Genomic DNA, 14,243 nt, shown 5'->3' on the forward strand with positions numbered 1-14,243 from the left:
GCCTCATGTCGGTAATGGTGCAGGGTGGGATGTAACCCAAATGCCGGCGGCATCTGGGCTGCTCATGGTCAAGGGGAGGTGCTGGGACACTTGGGTGTGGATGCACAGGCGATGGCACTGTGAGGGTAGCACAGGCAGAGGGGACACTTGGCTTGTGTTAACATAAACAGCAGCAGCCAGACCTGCCACGGCCATAGCTGAGCCCGTGTGGGAAGCACAGGGCCGGGTGAGGGCCAGCTTTGAGTCTGGCTACACTTCACATGCCTCCACCATCACCTTCTCTTGACCTACTCTACTGAGTCCTCCATCAGCTCCTTGGGAGCCCTGTTTGTGCACACAGTACAGGCAGGCACGACCCTGTCCTCTGCTTTGGTTTCAGCCATTGCTTCATCACAGCACTCCTTCTACTGACTGGTGCTGTCCTCATGGGAAGAGCCCAAAGGCAGAGCACAGCCCTTTGTTCTTAACTGGACCATCAGGATTCAACCAGAGTCAGAGGAAACAGGAATGAAATCAGGCCTAAAAGCTGTGTGTTTTCCAAGGTGCTAGGATGTGAGGAGCAGGAAAGGAAAAGGGGAGGAATAAAAAGGAGGTAGGAGGGCGGATAGGTCTCTTCACTGCGTCTAGCTGTAATTCTCACACCTGAGGGGGGGAGTCAAAAGTAGCTATTCACATCCCCTTGGGATATGACACCCTCATTTTCCATGCTGGGTAAAGACAAAAAGCCTTTACAACATGTTTCTGGAATTTGTCAGCGGCTGCCAGCAGCAGCATGTTAATTAAATGTCGGCAAAGATGGAAGCAAGAGGCTCTGCTCTAATTGGACACTTTGCTTGGTGGAGCTGAAAAACATTGTGACAGAGGAGGAGGCACTGAAACACTCTGTTCCTCCGCCATGGCGCGGGGATGGGGACGGGCAGGCGCAGGAGATGAGCTCTTCGGAACCCGCGTTGCCTCTGTTTGGCCTGAAATAACCTCTCTGTTGAACAAAGAAGGGTAACAAAATAACATAATAACATAATAAGGCCTAAAATCCACTATAGGAATGGTCCCAAGCACGGCAGCACTATGGGATGCAGGGAAAGGGCTTATTGGATAAAGGGGAATTTGGACATACTGTAGCTGGGGCCATCAGGAGCTGCTGGTATAGTGTATATGCTTTTCTGGTGGCAAAGGAAGGTCTGAAAGGTGTTAGAAATGGTCCCCTGGGCACAGTCCCTGCAGAGGCTGACTGTGTGTTGAGCTGCATCCTTTTGCCAGGGCAGTGGTGGGAAAACGAAGGACAATTCCTGATCCCATGTGCTGGGGTCTGCTGAAGGAAGGAGATCTCCTCCCGGCCTCTTTGCACTGAGCAAGGATTTAACAGCCCTTTTCTGCTCAAAGCTTCATCCAGAGACCCCATCACAAACCACCACAGGGATGTTTACTGACAAGCACTGTAGTTGATCTCATTTCAAAAACAGAGTCCTGAACTCTTTGCCCCAGGTCTGCAAAATCTTGAAAGCAAAGCAGGCCTTTCAGGCAAGCATTTCCTACTGTGTCACTGGACCAGCATCTCTCTATCCCATACCATTTGAGCTCTGGCCATGCTCCAGATGAGCCAGCATCCCGCTGTGCATCTAGCCCCCATGGTCTCTAGTCTTTCCACTCAGCAGCTTACACAGGGCTGTGAGGATCAGTAATGGCAGTGACTGAGTGACCTTCATTGCTTTAGCAAGGTGGCCAGCCTATATCTCTGGTGGGGCAGGTCTGTGAGCACCAGGAGATGCTCCTGCCCCACGTTCACATGCTGGAGCCCCGATCTCATTCCCCATACCTCTGGGCTCTGCCTCCTCCTCGTGGGAAGACCCTTAAATTGCCCAGGCTGCTGGGCAGCGAAGCGTTTTATTGCCCGTGCTCTTGCAGGGCTCAGTCTGGTCTCAGTACCTAAATCACTCGCTGGGGCTGGCCTTGCACTTTTAATTCCCTGGCAAACAATGCCGGGGTCGGGCTGGCGCGTTTGAAGTGCGGTCGCGGCCCCAGCGGTGGACGCAGGGTTTCTCAACAGGGGAGCGCGGGGAGCAGAGGATTGGGCTGCTCCAGCAGACAGGAGGATGTGTGAGAAAGGGGCTGTCGATACCCGCGGGGATTAGGTGGTACAAATTGGCTGGGAAGCACCGGAGGCATTGACCAAAGTTGTCCTGGGGCAGGTTCCCATGGGGGGGGGGTTGGGGGGTTGCTGAAACAACCTGCCTTCAAGGAGGCTGGAAGGCCCAGCCTGGCTGCTAATCCCCTGGGATCTATGGGCAAGGAGCAGAAAAGAAGTTAGAAAATAAAGAGGAAAATCTCATGTAAAGGTGGTGGTTTCCCCAAGGGGATGATGGTAGAGAGAGCGGGAAGCGGGGGGGAACAGCATCGTTTAATCCCACTTTTAATAGGCAGGTGGTGGCTTTGCTTGTACTCCTGCTCCTGGGAGCTGCTGCAAAGGATTTGGGGAAAGCTTACCTCTGTTGTCCCCCACGCCTGGTGGGCACCTTGTGCCTCTGCCCAGGAGAAGGGGGTGCACATGCTTCCATGTGTGTGTTGGTGCGTGTGGTTGCAAGTACACGGTCCAAGCCTCAGATTTGGGCTGAAATGAGCTTGTCGCAGGCTTGTCACCATGGTGGATCACCTGCTGGCAGTGTGTCCTTGTGTGCAGAACCCTGCGTTCCTACACTTGTGCCTTCAGCCTTCTTGACCGTGCGCCACTGACACTGAAAACCACCTTGTCTGCGTTGCTCATGGTGTCAGTGTGTGTGCTCGCACACATGTGCCATGGTGCCACTGTGTCCATCCACCTCTGCTGTGCACGTCCATCTACCTTTGCGCTGGCGCAAGCGTGTGCATGCAGACCCGGCGTGTCCACGCCTGTGTGAGCACCGCTCCAGCCCCTTCTTGAAGGAGTGCTGTAAATTGTAATCAGATTAGGGCAGCCGGTCGCTTAGAGCCCTTGAAAAGGGCATACGTCCCCTCATCAGTACCTAGCATTGAGTCGCACAAAGGGTCTAAGTAACTCGGCAGGGGTCGGGCCCTCTGGAGCGCAGGGGAGGGGGCTCGCCTTTCTTTTCTCTCTGTCCCTTGTAATTATGTCAATTTGCTAGCCAAATTGTTTGCTTGAGTGGACAGTGGGGGCTTGCCCCCCTTCCCACCTCCCCCCCACCCCAACCCCATTCATGTGCTAATGTGGGAAGGAGCATGGCCTCCTAACTTCGGGAGGTGGCCGTCAGGGAGCAAAGCACAAGGGGGGCACGGGCTGGGAGACCCCCATTTACATGCCCATGGATACCTTGGCCTCGTAGCCCAGATGAATGTGGCACTCCTGTTTGCTTTAGCCTATGGCAGGGTGTACAGCGCCCACCCAGCCCTGTCTAGCCCTGGTTTTAACTGGCCACTCCTCACCTGCACCACATCCCCACTTGGGTCATGCCATCCGCAGGGCCGGGAGCCATGCCCCACTGCACGGCGGCTTTTTGGGCACACCTCCCCACCCGCACACCTCCCAGCATTTGCATATATTCTGCCTGCAAATCCTTGTCAAGGGGAGCCTCTTTATTGCCTGTATAGATCACAGGGTGTTAGTTAAGGGGCTTCTTTGTATTGCCTCAGACAGCTGGGGTCATCAAAAGTCCTGCGGTGGGAAGGAGAGACAGGAGGAGGGGGGAAGCTCTGACAATACGGACTGAAGGATTAAAGGAGCATATAAAGTTCCTATTGAGTGAGACAAGAGGCTGTTCACTCCCAAGATTGACAGCGACCAGGAGGCGATTCCCAACACAATGTCCAATTAATTCTCTACCCTCTTCGCTGCCGTCTCCTCCCTCCCTCCTCTCCTGGGCTGGGGCATGAGCAGGGAAGGGCTGAAGCTGAGATCCTCAAGAAGGTAATTAATTATTCCTGACTAAGAGGAGCCTGCCGGGGTGCGGGCCAGTCCCCAGTCTCCTGGACATCCACCCTCCTCCCCAGGCTCCCATCAGCTTGGGCCACTTCAGGGTAGTTTTCCTTTCTATCTCAGACAGAACTGTCCCACCGAAGGTCCATCACCACAGCACATCCTACGTAATAACCATAGTTAGTGCTGAGCCCAGAAGAGGTAGAGCTAGGGCTAAAGGCAGGCTGGCAGCAATCTGCTGCAGGGCAAGGCAGTGGCAGCAAAAGTGCCAGAGATGAACTGGCAAGATGCATAGGCATGCAGAGCATCTGGGGAGAGGCAGAGCAGAGTGTGCCAGGCCTGGGGTCAGGTCTGACCTCTGTGTGCAGTGGCAATGGTAAAAGTAGCTCCATCTACCCTGGTTTTGTAGGGAGAAAGATGCTCCTGGCAGTTCGGGTGCATTGCCTCTGTTCCCTGGGCTGGCTGCCACACTGACCCCAGTGCTGGGCACAGAAGAATATGTAGGGACATACTCCTGAGTGTGCTCTTACTTCTGCTAACTGTATCTCTTTGATGTACCTCCATGTACAGGAGCGGGATCTGGGCTATCACATGACATTCCTGCAGACCACTGAGTATGAGTTTTCGATTTGTCTGATCTATTTTCTCCCTTGCAAACATCTCATTCCAGAGGGAGGGAATAACCAGGAAAACAACTTTCCCCGAGCTGGACACCTTTTTCTTGGTAGTCTCTGCAAATGCCAAACATCCTTTCACAGTGACAAACACCTCCAAACCACCTTGTCTGGGAGGAAAAGCCACACAACCAGGAGAGCCTGGTTCTCACCATAGGGGACATTTTTGTGAGCTTATCTCCTCCATTCCACTGACCCCTTCCCCTCCACCATAGCTGCCCATGGTGGCTCAGAGGACGCTACCAGCCCTGCCAGTGCAGAGTGGGGACCCGCTTCATGCACCTCATGAGCAGGAGATGCCCTCGGGATGCCGGAGTGGGGCTGCCAACGGCTCGGCATCTCCTTCCAGCTTGCTCCTGCCGCACACGCTCCCAGTGAAGTTGTTTGGAAGTCTTCTGGCAGTTTTCGCGGCCAGGAATAACAGATTAGCCATGATCTGATCAGCCCAGTATCTAAGCTGTATTCTCCCCGCTGACAAGTATTTGAAAGAGGGGAGGGGCCACTTTCAGCCCAACGATGAATCTTTCACCGACAAGAAAAGACCCTTTTTTCTCCCCGCCAGCCGCAGGCTGCTCCATGCCCTGTTGCTAAGCGAGACCTGGGGCCGCTGCTTGCACGCGGCCAGCTCCAGCGGAGCCCTCGCGTTAGCAGGATCAGGAGATCCACACCAGACATCTTGGGTTTTAAGGGGGGTGTTTCTTTTCTCACCTCCCCCTTTGGCTGGCAGATAACAGCTCACTGGCGAGGCCTGGGGGTGCCCCTGCTGAGGCAGCTCACCCTGGGAGGAAAGGAAAGATGCCTTTGGAGGGTGGATTGGGGTGTTGGGGGCAGGGGCTCAGCCCTAAATGCACAGGGTTTGCTGCATGAGGTGTCCCCAGCCAGGCTGCAGTTGTCACCTCACACAACCACAGCCCCCATGTCCTGGTGGGCTGGAGCACAGCGGGACCTTGGGGACATGGCCTTGGAGGATGCTCAGTGATGATAGCCAGCAAAAAGCCTGCCTTGGCCTCGTGCAGGAGTGGCTCTGCACATGGGCTTGCAGGGGGACATGTGGCAGAGGAAACAGGAGGATGATCTCCAGGCTTGATCCTGCTTTTTGGCTTCTGCATCCTCTCGCTGCTTCAGAGCACCCACTCCCCCTGCCAGCACAAGCCGGGGCAAACAGCCCTGCGAGAGTGAAGGGAAAGCACTAAAACAAAGGCTTTCCAGGCTATTTCTGGAGCTGCCAGCATGAGGTGCCCTCGCCTAAGACATGGTGCTCACATCCTCCTCTCCTGCAAGGCAGCAGTGCAGCAAGGCTGCAGGCTGCCAGGCCCTGGGCTGGCACCTTCCCACAGCCCTGCCTGCATTGCCATGCCCTGCCCTGCCCTGCCTGCCCTCCCTCGCAGGGAGGCTGCTGGGGGGAGGAAGGGGCTCTTCGTGCATGTGCCCCTCCAGTGACTCTCAGTGCTGCTGCCAAACCTCATTCATGGCGCCTGAGCAAAGGCACCCCTGAGTATTACCAGTGCTCAGCAGCTCAGGCTCTTTGTGCTCGGCTCTATGCAGGGAATCCTCCCTCATCGTTCCATCATCTCCATCTCAGCCTGGGAAGACTTGCTTGACCTCAAGCCCCTGCAAACCCTTGATCTCATGACAGAAGGAGGTGACCAGGGCTTATTGCACTGACGTGCAGGAGGGCTGTGGAAGAGACCCGTGGGGAGGCTGTTTCCCTTTCCACAAGGAAGGGAAGCACTCTGGCACAGCACCACAGGCTGATCTCTCCCCACAGCATGTCCTGCACGCAGCTGGTGAGAAAAGCCCCGGGGAAAGGTGCCAGAGGGGCTGCAAAAGTTACTGCTGCTTTGAGCAAAAAAAGGAAAGAAACCCTGAGCCTTCAGGTTTGAAGCACAAAATGCCTGATCTGTGGCTGTGACACAGCCCCTTTCTGTAGCTGTAGCAGTACAAAGCAGCTGAAAAACTGGCTTCTCTGGTGAGCTGAGCTCTCCTCCAGTTTTGGGAGGTCTCTTGGTACCAGTGCTGATGCCACAGCCACCTCCAGCACCATAGGTGGTGGGACAGGATTCCCAGTGCCCTGAGGTTGTCCTAAGTCACATCGGAGGCATGATGATTTTTTCCAGTCTCCTTGGGAATAAGAGTACCCACGTTTGGTGTTCTGGGGAAAGGTGGTGTTACAGTGAGGTGCTCGCTCAGTCTGTTCTTGCCACAGATAGCAGTGTCCAAGTATCTCTAGGCTTGAGCCAGCAAAGCACAGGCAAGGTCTGATGACCTTTGACATATCTCCCAAACTCCCACCTGTACAACTATGCCTGCTTTTTGCCTGGCTTCCAGTTTGGTGACCCTACGACTGCTCTGCACCTCACTCTTTTTGGGTGGCCAGGTTTCTTACTCTTTTTGGGTGGCTCTGCCAGCCATGAGGCACAACCTCCACTGCACAGACAGGTCTCCTGCCTTGCCCTGCACTGTGCAGAGGAGCAGTGGGGGAGCTGGAGGGCTTCAGCACATCCTTCATCTCCTGGTGAGGCTGAAGGACTTCTGACATTCATCTTAATGCTTCCTACTCATTCACTTCATTGTCTGTAATACAATGCCCAATGCTCAATCCATGGACCCATGTCTGACTGTCAGCAGCCTTCACATCATCATGGCACTGACCAAGTTTCTAGGAGCTCCATGGGCTACAAACAGTAAATCCCCAGTGACAAAATTAATTGTTCCTGATCTTTATTCCTTTTGCCTCTGTTGTTTCTCCTGGCTTTGCCTCCAAGTTTTGGCTATGCCTGGACTTGGAAGGTGCTGGAAGGTGCTTTGTGGGTGAAAGCAGCAGCAGCCCATTTGGCTTCATTTTCCTCTGGGGAATCCTGAACCATTAAAACCAATTGACTCTTTAACTCTGGGTAGTCTCTACACTGAAAATTCTCTATCAAACCCTCTTCTGGGAAGGATGTGGTCTGCAGGGGGAGACCTGACTGTCCTCTTGATGGTCTGCTTATCTGTGGGAGAGCACAGGGCCTGGGCAGCACCCCATCTTATGGAGCAAGAAAGGAAAATACACCTTCAAGGACTAGTCAGTAAAACCTGACCTGAGAATTCATGTCCCAGTGCTGAAATAAACCATTGTGCAGCAAAGAATGGTACACAATGTAAGCACTCAGGAAAGAAGAAAATAATTTTATCCTGATTTCTAATGTCTTCCTGACTTGTGAGCACCCTTCCATACTCACACATGTCAGCAGAACACCGCGGGGATATATTTATATGAAAATCTGGCTGTCTCCACAGCTATCTATAGCATTTCTTCCTGTGCCCTTCACTCTATCCTATGACTATGGGTTTAGTTTGCTTTGGTTTGGTTCCAGTGCCTGGAACATCTCCTCTGCAGAGGGGGTGATATCAGCACCCTGTGTCCGAAGAGGAACGAAATACAGAGCCATCATGCCATCAACCCAGCAGTCCGGATGGGTTGGGGGGCACAGTGCAGCATCATTTCCTGGGGTGCTGCCAGTGGGGAAGGGGGTGCCCCCATGGGCCTCCCTGCAGACGAGGGCCCCCGCTCAGGAAGAAGTGGCAGCACATCAGTATGCAGAAGTGGTCGCCTCTCGCCAATAAATTAGCATAAACCACTCTAGGAGGTAAATAGACATACAAGGCGCCAGTGTGTGCAGCGTGGGCTGCGGCTTTGTCTCAGCACCACTATTGTCACGGCCCCTGCTGCACACTGACCGAGTGGGGCCGGTGTGGTGGGCTCGTACACTTTTGACTGCTGGATAAAAGGGGGGAACATAAAGAGAGGGGAGAACTTTCTTTCGGGTTTTTTTTATAAGTCCAGACGAAGTTACAGACGTCTGTTAAACGTCAATTACAGCTGAATAAAGACGTCTGCTCGAGGCTTAGTTATGGCTCCTTTCAGCCACTGAGATTTTTCCAGGGCTGGCCCGGGATGCCTTCGGCAACCTAATTTGGAGATTGTAACTCTATAAACAGGCTCTGGCATTAATCAAGGCTGGTGAAAATGCAAATGATGGCATGGAGGAGGCTTGGGGACGGGACAGGGTCCTGTGCCTTGTAACTCGGGGCATGGAGTAAAAAGAGGAAAGCAAAGAGGAGGAAGAAAGGGGCCATGCAGAGGAGTGGGGATCCATAAATAGAGAGCTCGGTGGGATTTGCTGACTTTCCTCCTGGTGCTCTGGGAATCTGGTCCCATCATGACTCTGTACCTGACTTCGCTTTCCACTGGTTAACCCTCATGGTGCCTGGCTGCATAGCTTGCTCCCAGCAATACCAAACCACCACCAAGCCAGGTATTTAATGCTTTAAAATCCTGGAGGATCACTGGGTGCTTTGTAGCATTCAGACTATGTAAGAGAGGGTGTCAGAGCAGCATGGAGACTGCAAGGAGTCACTCCTGTGGGAGAACAGCTCATGCTCTGTGTGACTCCCCATTGCTTATTATATGGATTGTGGATATTGTCTCCATTTTGTCATGGGAAAAAAGCCTCTGAGCTCCAGTGGAAAGAGGGGGGAGGGACAAAGTCCCAGGTCAGTGTTGTCCACACTATTAAATGCATCATAAAGATCAAAGCACTCTCCAGCAGGGACAACGTACCTTCTTCCCTCTTGAATACATCTACATCAACAGGGCAAGGGTAGAAGGTTGGAACTCTGCTTGGCCTCCTTGGCAGTATTGCCTTGTGTCCTGGGGCAGGTACTGGCGAGGAGAACCACATCCTGTTATAGCCATGTCACAGCCAGACATTGCAACCCAGAATATAAGGGATAAGCCTGAAAATCAGAGCAATGCTGAGGTCTAACAGTGTAGGATGGATGGTCCAGAGGAGCTCTGGGAATCGTTTTTTTGGAAACATTTGAGAGGGCAAGTGCAGCATTTTAGGGATAACAGTAACACAGAGCCCTCTTTCTATTCCTTCCCCTTGGGAAAGCATTTTCTTCTCTCATTTTCACTCTGTGAAGTGCATCCTCTCTCCATCCCAGCCTCTCATTTTTTGATTCTTTGTCATTCCCTTTCCCCAGTCTCACATGGTTACACACTTTCCTGCCTCCTCTCTATTTTGGTATCAGAAAAATCAAACTGGCAGAGAAACACAGAAGCTCTGGAAACTCCTTTCTCTGATTCCTTGGAGGAGCTCTGTGTCTATTGTACTGAATTTAATACACCCAGAGTACCAGATTCCTCTTCGCCCCATGGTGATAGAGGTTGGAGTCCTGGCCACCTCAAATACCTTCCATGGGACAGTGACACTGCTGGGGACTGAAACCATATGTGTATTCTCCTGGTTGGTTTCTATCCGCTTATTTTTTCACCATGAAAACTGACTGTGTGCTTCTAGAAAGCACCTGAATGACTGCCACTGACCTGGAGAGGATCTGCAGGAGGGATTTAGGCCAGAGGACCTTCTCTGGTTATGGTTCCTACACAGCTGAGCAGTTTTCCTGCTGAAGCAACCTGAGATCCTCCCAGGGAGGTGTGAATGAAGGAGGCAATGTGCTGAGGCTGTGGGGAACCCTTTGCAGGGAGGTGGCACATGTTCATGGGTGTCTTTTGTGGGATTCCATTTTCTACAACAGGATATAGTTCAGGGAAGAGCCAAGGGAAGGACAGGAGAGTGAGACTTCAGAGGGCTGCAACACTGGCATAGGCAGAGATGCAGAGGGGCAATCCCCAAGCAGGCAGCTGGTTGTTATGGGCTGGACTGGGATTGCTGGTTGACGTTACCATAACCCGGTGTTCACATCCTTTTCCCCCTTTCATTTGGGAAGAGGGGGGCAGACGGCTTTTTGGGGAGCTGACAGCACCTCCAAAGAAAGGAAGGCCAAACCTTGCCGTGGCGAGGTATTGCTAGGCTCAGAAGCCAAGAGACAGCAGAACAAGAAGGGATGGAGGTGGGGAGGATGGAGATGGGGGGATGGAGATCAGAAGGGGGAACGTGGATGAGGGCACAGAGCCAGCCTGGCGGACAACGCCCAGGGCTTCCTCGGGAAAAAAAACAGGAGGACGGGGGGGACCAGCGACAGCTGGAAGGTTTAATTGCTCCTCTCTGCAGACCTGCTCGGCTCCCTCCCTCTCAGATCTGCATTTCAATATGAGAGCAGCAGTAAGTGGGATGCCGCTGGAAGGGGTTAGAATGATTAATCATTTAAAAAGCAAGATCTTAATTACAGGGTGCAATTTTTGCTATTTAAGGAGTCCATTAGTTTCCAGAAAGGGAAAAAAAAATACATATATATATATATATTGCAGGTTATTCTCCTTTGGAAGAAAATGGGCGTGAGGGGCCGGGGGGGGCTGTGGCACCCAGGCTGGCGTGGCCGCCCCTGCTGTGGTGAGGGCGTTGGGGTGTGAGGATGGCGAGGGGGAGGTGGTGTCATTTGTTCCCCGAGTGATATTTTTGAAGGGTGCTGGCTGCAAGCGCTCGCCGCGCTCAACCACGCGTTGGCACAATCTGTGCCGGAGCAGGCAGACAGCTCCCGCTCAGCATCCCCTCCCCGACACGGCTCCTCCTCCCCCGGGGGCAAGGGGAGGATTCGGCCGCTGTCGGCACTAACTGACCCCTCGGCCGAAATAGCTCCCAAAGGGCGTATTGGGGGGTAATTGCCGTGATAACAGCTTGTCTGCCGGGAGCCAGGCTGAGACCTCGCACAGCTCGTCTCGCCTGTGGCTGAGGTAGCTCTGGCCACGCTGTGGGACTGCACAACACCACGGCCCTGGCGAGTGACACGGCGCATGGAGGCATGAGGGGACACCAGCTCAACTGATGCCCGCGATGCCCCGTCGGCTGCAGGCTCAGCCCTGTCTCACCCCGCGCCGCAGCCTGGAGGGAGGTGACGGGGGTTAATCGCCCACCGCCTCCCCTCTGACCCCTCTGTGGGTTTTTCTCTTGTATGGTCATTTAGCCGTCCCCTGACACAAAAGGGAGCGATTAAACACAGCTCAGGCCCTTCATGCTTTAGTGGATTAATTTGCTGATCCCCCACGGATTAAAGGTCTCGACAGGATCAGCGGGAGCAGCGGGGCAGACCCCGGCGGGAGGAGGCCAGTGATAGTCCCGGGAAAGCCCCAACCCACAGCAATCCCCCTCTCCTGGGACCTCACGGTGTCGCCGAGCTGTGTCAGGGTTCAAGGCATCGGAAGCTCCTCTAAATACTGCGTCCCACAACCCTCCTGCTCGCTTTGCCAAGCAGCCAACGGACGAGGGACAGGAGGTACCCATCACCCTGCTCGCTCCCGGGAGCAGAGCCTGTCCTCGATGCACCCAGCAAAGGCGGATGGAGTGAGCACAACCGGCTGCTCCAGAGGAAAGGGGTGACAGTGGTGACTTTGGGGGCTGGACCCCAGTGGGGATGGGGCACATTTGCCCTCCCCAGGCCTGCGGGAAGCAGAGATTGCATCTGCCTTTAATTACTCCCTCTCTGCATATCAGATGCTCGTGCACCTTCTGCACATGAATGCTGATTAATTGCAGGGTTAGGCTCCGAGGCAGGCCGGACCACATTATTTCTGATGTTTGCTCTTTTCACGAGGAGAATAAATGCCATGAATCCACAGTAATCAGTGGCTTTTAGCTTGTCACTCTTATGACACTCTTTACTTAGACCAGGAAATGGCAAATGTGGTGGAAATAAGAACTTTATTATCTCTTTTTTTTTTTTCCCTCCCCTCCCAAAAGGGAGGTGTGTGGTGAGGAGGGGGAAGAAGATGGTGGGGGCATCTCATGGGAGAAGGAGAAAGAGGCTCCATTTTCCCTGTGCCCAAGGAGCTGTGCTTCTCTCTCTTCAGTGAGGGAGAGAAGGAAAGCAGCAGCATCTTCTTTGTGGAAGGAGGCTGGGGTGGTACGTCAGGCTGGGGCTGTCCTGGAGCAGTGGCAGCACTCTGGGGATGGAGGGCAGAGGGGTCTCTGCTGCCTTCCATGGTGCCCATGGCCTTGTGTGAAATACCAAGTGCAGGCATACACCGTACGGCCACCAACCAGGGACATACATCCCTGGGTGCTACATCCAGCCTGGGAGACATCGAGAGAGCAGCAAGGCTGGGGGGACACCCAGAAGGATGCTGTGCCTCCTGGCAGGGTGGGTGCTGTGGGATGAAGCAGCATCTCCCATCCCTCATCCTTTGCCTTCCCTCCCAGCAAGCCCCGCTCTCCTCCCGGCCGAGCCCCATCGGCTCAGGTGGGAAAGTCTTTCACCGCCTCCCTCAATGCCCTGCTACCGATCTCATTGCCACCGCTTAGCTCAGTGCGAGGGCAGCCCTCTGCTTTTCAGCAGCGAACATCTGGCGTGCTGCGGGCTCCCGGCCACCAGCCCCCTCCCCGCGCCGCCCGCCGGGGATGCCTACAATTAGGCAGCCCCCGAGCCCCCCGCTCAGGTGAGCGCCCAGTTCCTGGCGATGGAGGTGTAATTAAGGTTAATCAGAAGGCCGGGGGGTCAGGGTGGTGGTAGGGAGACCCGTCGAGCCTAATGGCGGCCGTAATTAGGCAGCTGTGGAGAAGCGGTTAATGAAGACGGCAACCGTTAATAAAGCTCTTCCTGAGCAGCCTTCTGGCCCGGGTAATTGAGGGATTTGCAAGTGCCATCTCCCCCTTAACCCTGTAATGAGCAGACCCGTGGCGGCCCGCGTTAACCCTTCCAGGGACGGAGGCGGCGGCGGCGGCGGGGGCCGTTGGCTGCCCCGTGGCAGCAGGGATGGGGTCGTGGGATGTGGGTTTGAGCCTCTCCCCTCGCCACCGGGTCCCCCGGGCTCCCTCTGCCCCGTGGCTTCCCCGGGAGCCCTTTGAGCCATGCTCAAAGCGGCTGGCAGAGCCTTTGCTCGCAGATGCTGTGGTTTCCCACGCCTGCTTCGGCATTATGCAATTCCCCCCCCAGCCCTCGCCACCCCCCCGGCCCCACCACCCACCAGCGCCGGGATGTCATCATCAGCCCAGGCCCTGGGAACCCACATTGTTAGCTTAGTAAATAGAGAAATCCCCACTCAAGCATTGCAAATGAGGGCAGAGGGGGAGCCGGGGAACCGCGCCGGCCACGGCGGGCCGCAGGGTCTCTCCCCTCTCTCTCTCTCTCTTTGAGTTGTCAGATGAATTCAGTGGTTAACAAAGAGCAAGGGAGGGAGCTGAGCTGCCGTCGCAGCTGGGCAGGGCGGTAAGAGCAGGCAGGACTGCAATGCCAGCACTCCAGAGAGCAGCTTCGGCCCTGTGATGCTTGCTGCAGGTGGGCATACACCCATGGCTGCGCCTGCCGGGTACCCCAGCATCAGCAACTCCACACCCTGAGGCTCGTACTGCAACAGGGGGTGATGTTTCAGAGGGCGAGACAACCAGGGGAAAGACTGAGAGGAGCACATCCCATCCTCACTTTGCTTCTCTGCTCCTGGTTGTACCAGTGTGGCTGCAATTCCCCAGGGAGACGTGGGGACCCTGCTGAGCTACGGAGACCCGCTGTACCCAAAGCATCCTGGAAGTGTCAGTAAGGAAGTGAAGCAGATCAAAAGACACAGAAATGCTTTTATTTTCGTCTAAAATAGAAAACAATCACAAAAAGACTTCTTTTACAGAAGGGTGGTTCTGCTTCTTTGAATGGGGCATGAAAACAACCCAGTTAGTGGAGTACCCAGTGCCAGTTCTGGCAGCAGTGATGCTACTTTGGCTATAACACAG

Source organism: Pezoporus occidentalis, unplaced genomic scaffold (genome assembly GCF_034315485.1).
Source record: "Pezoporus occidentalis ecotype Australia unplaced genomic scaffold, CSIRO_AGI_Poc_V1 ctg11, whole genome shotgun sequence".
Classification (NCBI taxonomy): Eukaryota; Metazoa; Chordata; class Aves; order Psittaciformes; family Psittacidae; genus Pezoporus; species Pezoporus occidentalis.